We start from the raw sequence: 7049 nt of genomic DNA on the forward strand, positions 1-7049 counted from the left end.
CCGAGTGACGAGCAAGCCTCTCACTTGGGGGCTTAGCTGTGAATCCGTTTTGTCTAAGTATTTGAAAATTCTACCGAGTGGAGAGCAACCCTTCCACTCGGGGGCTTAGCTGCAGTCCAGTACTCTCCTAAGTATCTAAAAATCCTACCGAGTGGAGAGAAACCCTCCCACTCGGGGGCTTAGCTGCAGTCCAGTACTCGCCTAAGTATTTGAAATCCCTACCGAGTAGAGAGCAACCCTCCCACTCGGGGGCTTAGCTGCAGTCCAGTACTCGCCTAAGTATTTGAAAATCCTACCGAGTGGAGAGCAACCCTCCCACTCGGGGGCTTAGCTGCAGTCCAGTACTCGCCTAAGTATTTGAAAATCCTACCGAGTGGAGAGCAACCCTCTCACTCGGAGGCTTAGCTGCAGTCCAAGTGCTCGCCTAAGTATGAAATTCATTCCGATCCGCAAGGACGACGAGGTGCGGGTCGATTACTACCTTCTCCTTCGGAGCTACGCCACAAATAGAACGTGCGCTCTGCAAGGATGATGAGGTGCGGGTTGACTGCTACCTTCTCCTTTGGAGCTACGCCACAAATACAACGTGCGCTCTGCAAGGACGACGAGGTGCAGGTCGACTGCTACCTTCTCCTTTGAAGCTGCGCCACAAATACAACATGCGCTCTGCAAGGACGACGAGGTGCAGGTCGACTGCTGCCTTCGCCTTAAGAGCTACGCCACAAATACAACATGCGCTCCATCCCGATCCGCAAGGACGCAGGTCGACTGCTATCTGTGCTCCATCCCTACCTGCAAGAGCGATGAAGTGCACGTCGACTGGATTCTCCACCTCAGGGTTGCGTCTCAAGCACTAAAGTATATTCCGAGTGAAGAACAAAGTTCGCTCGAAGGAAAATGCAAGCATATTCAATGATAAGCCAAGTTCGGATAACGTCCTACGGATTCAGAAGTGCTCAGGAGTCAAGCCTGTAAAAGTTTATCGGTTACAAAACCACTCGGCATTCCGAGGCAAATTTAAAGCGAAGCATAGAAGTTTTTCTTACTCCTCAGGTGGAGGACTGGAGGGCGCGACAAACTGGTCCAAGTCAATTCCGTCAGCAATCCGAGTGGCAGCAGCAATGAAGGTCTCCATGAAAGATTGGAAGTCGTGCTTCTTGGTATTGGCAACTTTGATGGACACCAGCTTCTCCTCTCGCGCATCCTTGCAGTGAACGCGGACCAGGGACAGGGCAACGTCAGTGCCGCACCTGGCAGAAAACTTCTTCCATTCTTGCACTCGACCTGGAACTTCATTCAGTCGAGTCATTAGAGACTCGAGGTCATTTTGAAGCGTCGCTCTTGGCTAGAGTGTCATGTCGATTCGCGACGCCGCAACCTTCAGTCGAGCAAGGTAGTCAACCACACCAGCAACATGAGACTCCAGTCGAAGCACGTTCATTGCAGTTTCATCCTTCACAGGAGAGTTAATGGGATCCAAGCCTATCTCCACTCGACTGGTCTCCTCCTCAAAGTTTTGGCAGAATTCTGTAAACACAATTCAAAGATAAACCAATAGTTCTACGATGAGTCGATGATAACAAGTCAGTCGGGTAGGAGAGATTACCCTCAAGCATGATGAATAACTTCTTGGAGAGCCCCTCCATATAGGCCTCCAGATTGTTCCTCTTCCCCACCAGTTCACTAGCCTTGTCACTCAGAGCTATCTTATCATTCTTCAGATGACTAACCTCCTTGTTGGCCGCGTTGAGAGTAGCTTTCAGATTGGCGTTGTCCTCCTCAAGTTTACCAACTGAAGCCAGTTTTTCTTCTGCAAGCTTCGTTTTGTCCAAAGCCGCCTTCTGCGCCTCGGCAAGGTTATGGTCCTTCTTCTTCAGAGCCTCCTTCATTTTATCTGCAAAATGACAATGAGATCAGAATCAGGAATGGGTCGAAAGATAAAGACAGTCGTCAAATTCTCACTAGTCGTACCTTTTGCTTCGTCTTTTGCCTTTTGAAAGTTCTCCTGAACAAGCTTCAAGTCAAGGTCGAGCTGGATCTGTTTGTTTTCCAATTCAGTATAGCGAGTCACAAGCTCGCAAGATTTCTGCAAAGGGCCAGTCGACAGACATCAAAGATAGGCTGCTTCCGAGTGACTAAGAGAAAAATCGTAACATTTCTAAGACTACAGCAGAATCAAAATATTTGACAGTAGTATCGGGGACTACACCCAGTGGGTGCACTCAGCGTGCCCCCACTGGTTCTACCGACTTGATCCGATCAGTCGACTGAAAGAGACAAAGAGGTTATGATCCTAAAACCATAGCTAACTGCCAGCAGTCAGCCACGGTCTCATCATGATCGTCCAAAAAAACACAGGTTCTTCAGACCTTAGTCGACTGCCAGCAGAAGACCATAGTATCGGGGACCACACCCAGTGGGTGCACTCAGCATGCCCCCACTGGTTCCAAGATTCCAATCGACATGGTCCGACCAGACCGAGTGAAGAAGTTAGAGTGAAGAAATTCAAAATACAAAGACTACAATCGACTGCCAGCAGTCCACCATAGTCTCGGGGACTACACCCAGTGGGTGCACTCAGCGTGCCCCCACCGATCCAAAAATTCAATCGACACACCCAGTGGGTGTACAGATACAAAGATCTTCGGAAAAAAGTCTTCAGATAGCATATCCTAACAGAACAAGCGCTGACCAACTAACCTGGACGTTGCTCTGAAGGGCTAAGCTAGCATCATAGGCCGCTTGGCTGGCTTCCCGGATCGCCTTCACCTGCTCCAGCATGATCCCCGCCTGGCGTATAGCCTCCTTAGCAGCACCCAGTTGGTCCTCTGGGACGTGGTGTGTGGCAAAAAGGGGAGGGCGGGTCAGCAGTCGACGATGAAGGCAGGACACTCGTCAGCGACACAACAAAGGACACGGAATGCCGAGCGACATCGCCACCCTCTTGAACCGAGGTCTCACGCACTGATGCAATCTGAGTAGTCTTGCCAGCCGACGCCTTTTTATTCCTCCTCGCCCTCAGTGGCACCTCGTCATCATCATCAGGGAGATCAATGACATGAGGAGGAGCTACATGAAAAATCCGAAGTTAAAAACGAAAATCCAATTGGCCAAAAGTGAAACTACAGAAATTGTACCAAGGTTGGAAGTGACAGTGTCTCCCATTTCCTGGTCTTCGTTCCTGGCGGAGGTCTCAGAGGTAGCAGCACTGCAGATTTCAGAAACCAGTCGGTTATTCAATGAGTCGACCAAGAGTCTATCCATGTTAAACGAGAAAACACAAGTTCTGCTATTACCCGGAAATGGTAGGAATGGTCATTCTCATCTTGGGCAAGGCCTTCGGCGGCTTTGATGACGCCGCCCGCGGATGCTTCGGCGCTTTTTCAGACGGTGCCAGAGAAGCCGTCCGAGGGCATTTTGACGACTGCCCAACAGGCGCGGCCGCTTTGCCACGCTCGCTCGCGGGGTTGTGGATAAGCTTGGATCGCCTTTCCGTGCGAGGAGGATCGACTTCCTCCTCCTCCTCTTCACTGAAGCCGTTGTCATCCTCTTCCCCCTCACCATCAGATTGCCACTCCTCCCCACTTTCGCCTCCGCTCGCCTCCTCCTCCTCGGTCTGTTCTTGCGCCCCGTTGGGCATCGAGTACATGTCAGTAATGGTCTAGAAGACAACAAACAAGACAAAAGTTAGTCGATTGATTTTAAGCAAACAGAATGAAGAAAGCAAGACCACAGTCAGAGATGCAGAATCGGACCTGGTCTACTTCATACGATTGGTCGAGTGGAGGAATCCTCCTGGCTCCTCGGGGGTTATCTTTGTTACCTGTGATGCTTGACAACCACCCCTCCAACGTAGCCTCGTCGACCTCCTCCGGGTGAATCCGAGTGGTGTCTTCGAGACCCGAATACATCCACATCGGATGAACACGAGCTTGGAGTGGTTGGATACGTCTCCGGAGGAAGACCTCTAGCAAATCCATACCAGTCACCCCGTCGCGGACAAGCTGAACCACTCGAACAACCAACACTTTGACTTGTGCCTTCTGTTCTAGTGTCACTTTTAGAGATGAAGGTTTTTCTACTCGGTTCAGGGAGAAAGGGGGAAGACCCGTCGCCTGACCTGGGGTCGGCTGGTCTTTGCAGTAAAACCAGGTCGACTGCCACCCGCGGACTGAGTCAGGAAGAATCATGGTTGGAAAAGAACTTTTTCTTCTCATCTGGATCCCAAGACCCCCGCACATCTGAATCACTTACGTCTTATCGTCACTCGACTTGGCTTTCTTAACCGACTGAGAATGGCAAGTGAAAATGTGCTTGAAGAGGCCCCAATGAGGACGGCAACCCAAGAAATTCTCGCACAAAGACACGATGGAATTTCGAGTAAAGTGATGAAGTTGCGCTCTGAAAAAGTTCAAGACACTCCGGAAAAAAGGATGAGGGGGCAGGGAGAATCCGCGGTCGACGTGAGTGGCGATAAGGACACACTCACCCTCGAGAGGCTGCGGCTCGATCTCGTTCCCCGGGAGGCGCGAAGATTTGTGGAGAATGAGTCCCCCCTCGACCAGGTCGTCAATGTCTTCCTGACGAATCGCGGAGGGCATCCAATCGCCCTGGATCCAGCCCCGCGGCAAGGCAGACCTCGAGGAAGATCCGCCCCGGCCGGACTTCTTCGCCTTCGCCCGCGATGTCGCCTTCTTCGCGCGCTCCAGGGCTGCCGTCTTCTCCTTCACCATCGCCGCAAACGAAGCTCGAACGGACCGACGGCACCGGGACGAGAGCAGAGGTGGCGGAGGAATTCGAGAAGAAAGAGGAAAAATGAAGGCGCACTGTTCAAAAGCCCTGGGCCAGCGGCTTATATGGAGTTGCTTCTGAGTGACTGACCTATAGGCCCAGACGATCCTGTCAAATCCCGCAACAGTCGCGCGCGCGATACGTGGAGAAAAAGGTGGCGTGGATATCGAGGCATCTCCGTCCTATCCCGTCCAATTACCGCGGCTTCCTACGCCTCGCACGCTTCCCAAAATTCGAATCCCTCAAAATCCGCGAGCAGTAGAACAACTTGTCACACAGAGGATCTCATCCACACCGTCACTCGGAGCTTTTCAAGTAAAGAAATTCACTCGACTGAAACTAAGAATGGATCATGGCGACCGAAAAAGAAGTTGTTGTCGTTACTTAAGTTCATGGATCCCGAACAAGATACACTCATAGCACGAAAAATGGGTCGGAAGAGTTCTCAACTCCTTCCCCACTCAAACCTCGATCCATTCGGGGGCTAATGATGAAGCTATGTACGTAGGGTAGGGTCATGGACCTGTCCAAACTACCCTCTCCAAGGAGATCTCTAGAAGAAACCACCTTTCAATCGACACGAAAGTGTTCCACTCGACGGACTCGAAGACACTCGACCATGAAGCCAACCACTCGACAGCCAAGAGATCTAAAGTCACTCTGCACACGATCGGCTGGTTATTAAGTAGCCTTTATAGCCATCATAGCACTTTATTTGTGGCGTTACCAGTAACGCCCGATCTTAATGTACCTTAAACCCTACATAGCTGAGGGCCGGAGGGGTCTGGCGAACTCTATATAAGCCACCCCCTCCTCAGTGTAAAGGGTTCGCACCCCTGTAACTCATACACAAATAATCCAGTCGACCGCCTCCGGGCTCTGAGACGTAGGGCTGTTACTTCCTCCGAGAAGGGCCTGAACTCGTAAATCCCTTGCGTATACAACTACTCCATAGCTAGGATCTTGCCTCTCCATTCCTACCCCCCTACACTACTGTCAGACTTAGAACCACGACACCAGGTGGGGTGCGTCCCTTTCACTTTCTTATATGTACTAAATATTGTTTTTTTGTGGGGGTAAAAGGGAGTTTTATTGCAAGTTCATAGAGTTATAGTCAAGAGGCCATAAGTCCTCAATACAAGGTGGAACCAAGCCGAGCCACACAGCAGTAGCACGCTCAGACCGGCTGTAATTTCCTGAGGAAAAAACTCCCCTACTACCAAAGAGATCCTTAATAACTGTCCATACGCCGAACGAACCAAGGCTTCATTTGATAGACTTGACAAAGCCTCTGACGATCCAATTGAAGTACCGCTGGGAGGTTAGAGTGTTGGATCGCCAACGCCATGCCTTGCATGATCACATGCAGTTCCGCTTACAACGGATCATTGTAGTGAAATATGAACCGATATGCCACAAATATAATAGACCCATCATTGTTCCTTAGGACCAAGCCAGCTGCCGCGGACCCGTCAGCCTCCTGGAAGGAGCCATCGACTGAGAGGGCCACCGTGCCCAATGCAGGGGCCGGCCAAGGAGTAGGAGGATTCCACTTCTTCTGTGGAGGCATATCGAAGGACAAGGGGGACATCTTTCCTTTCAAAATTTCTTCTTCTAAATACCTCCCAGCAAGCTTGATTGACTTGTAGTAACTATCTAGGAACTCGACCAAGGCAAGGATAGGTGGGGTGTCCTTCCCATGGGTGTAACTATCTAGGAACTCGACCGAGGCAAGGATAGGTGGGGTGTCCTTCCCATGGGTCTTGTCGTTGCGCAACTACCAAATCCGCCATGATAACATGATGAGCATATCCCGAACTTCTTCAGAGCACTTGTTGAGCAAGTGCAAGAACCACTCCTTTCCATTATCAATGAGACAATCATCATCTGGGAGTGGCCATCTCCTTCGCATATTTACCCAAAGAATTTGTGCTTGCACGCAAGAAATCAACGCATGAAATGTGATTTCCTCTCCACTCCACACAGTGGGCACGTTGAGCGTGTAGAAACGTGCCTGATCCTCTTGTATTGTTGTGTGGCTCGCGTCCCATTCACCACCTTCCAAGCGAAGATCTTCATTTTCTGAGAAATGGCTGACTTCCAAACACGGTTCTACAATGTATGATTACCATCCAGTTTGTGCTTGAGGCACCCGCAGCGAAGATCATTTTGTGCTCTTGAGTGGCTAGCTTGTATGCGCTTTTCACCGCAAACATACCACGCTTCTCCGGGAACCAAGATAGAAAATTAGAACACTA

This window comes from Triticum dicoccoides, chromosome 2B, assembly GCF_002162155.2.
Source record: "Triticum dicoccoides isolate Atlit2015 ecotype Zavitan chromosome 2B, WEW_v2.0, whole genome shotgun sequence".
Taxonomy (NCBI): domain Eukaryota; kingdom Viridiplantae; phylum Streptophyta; class Magnoliopsida; order Poales; family Poaceae; genus Triticum; species Triticum dicoccoides.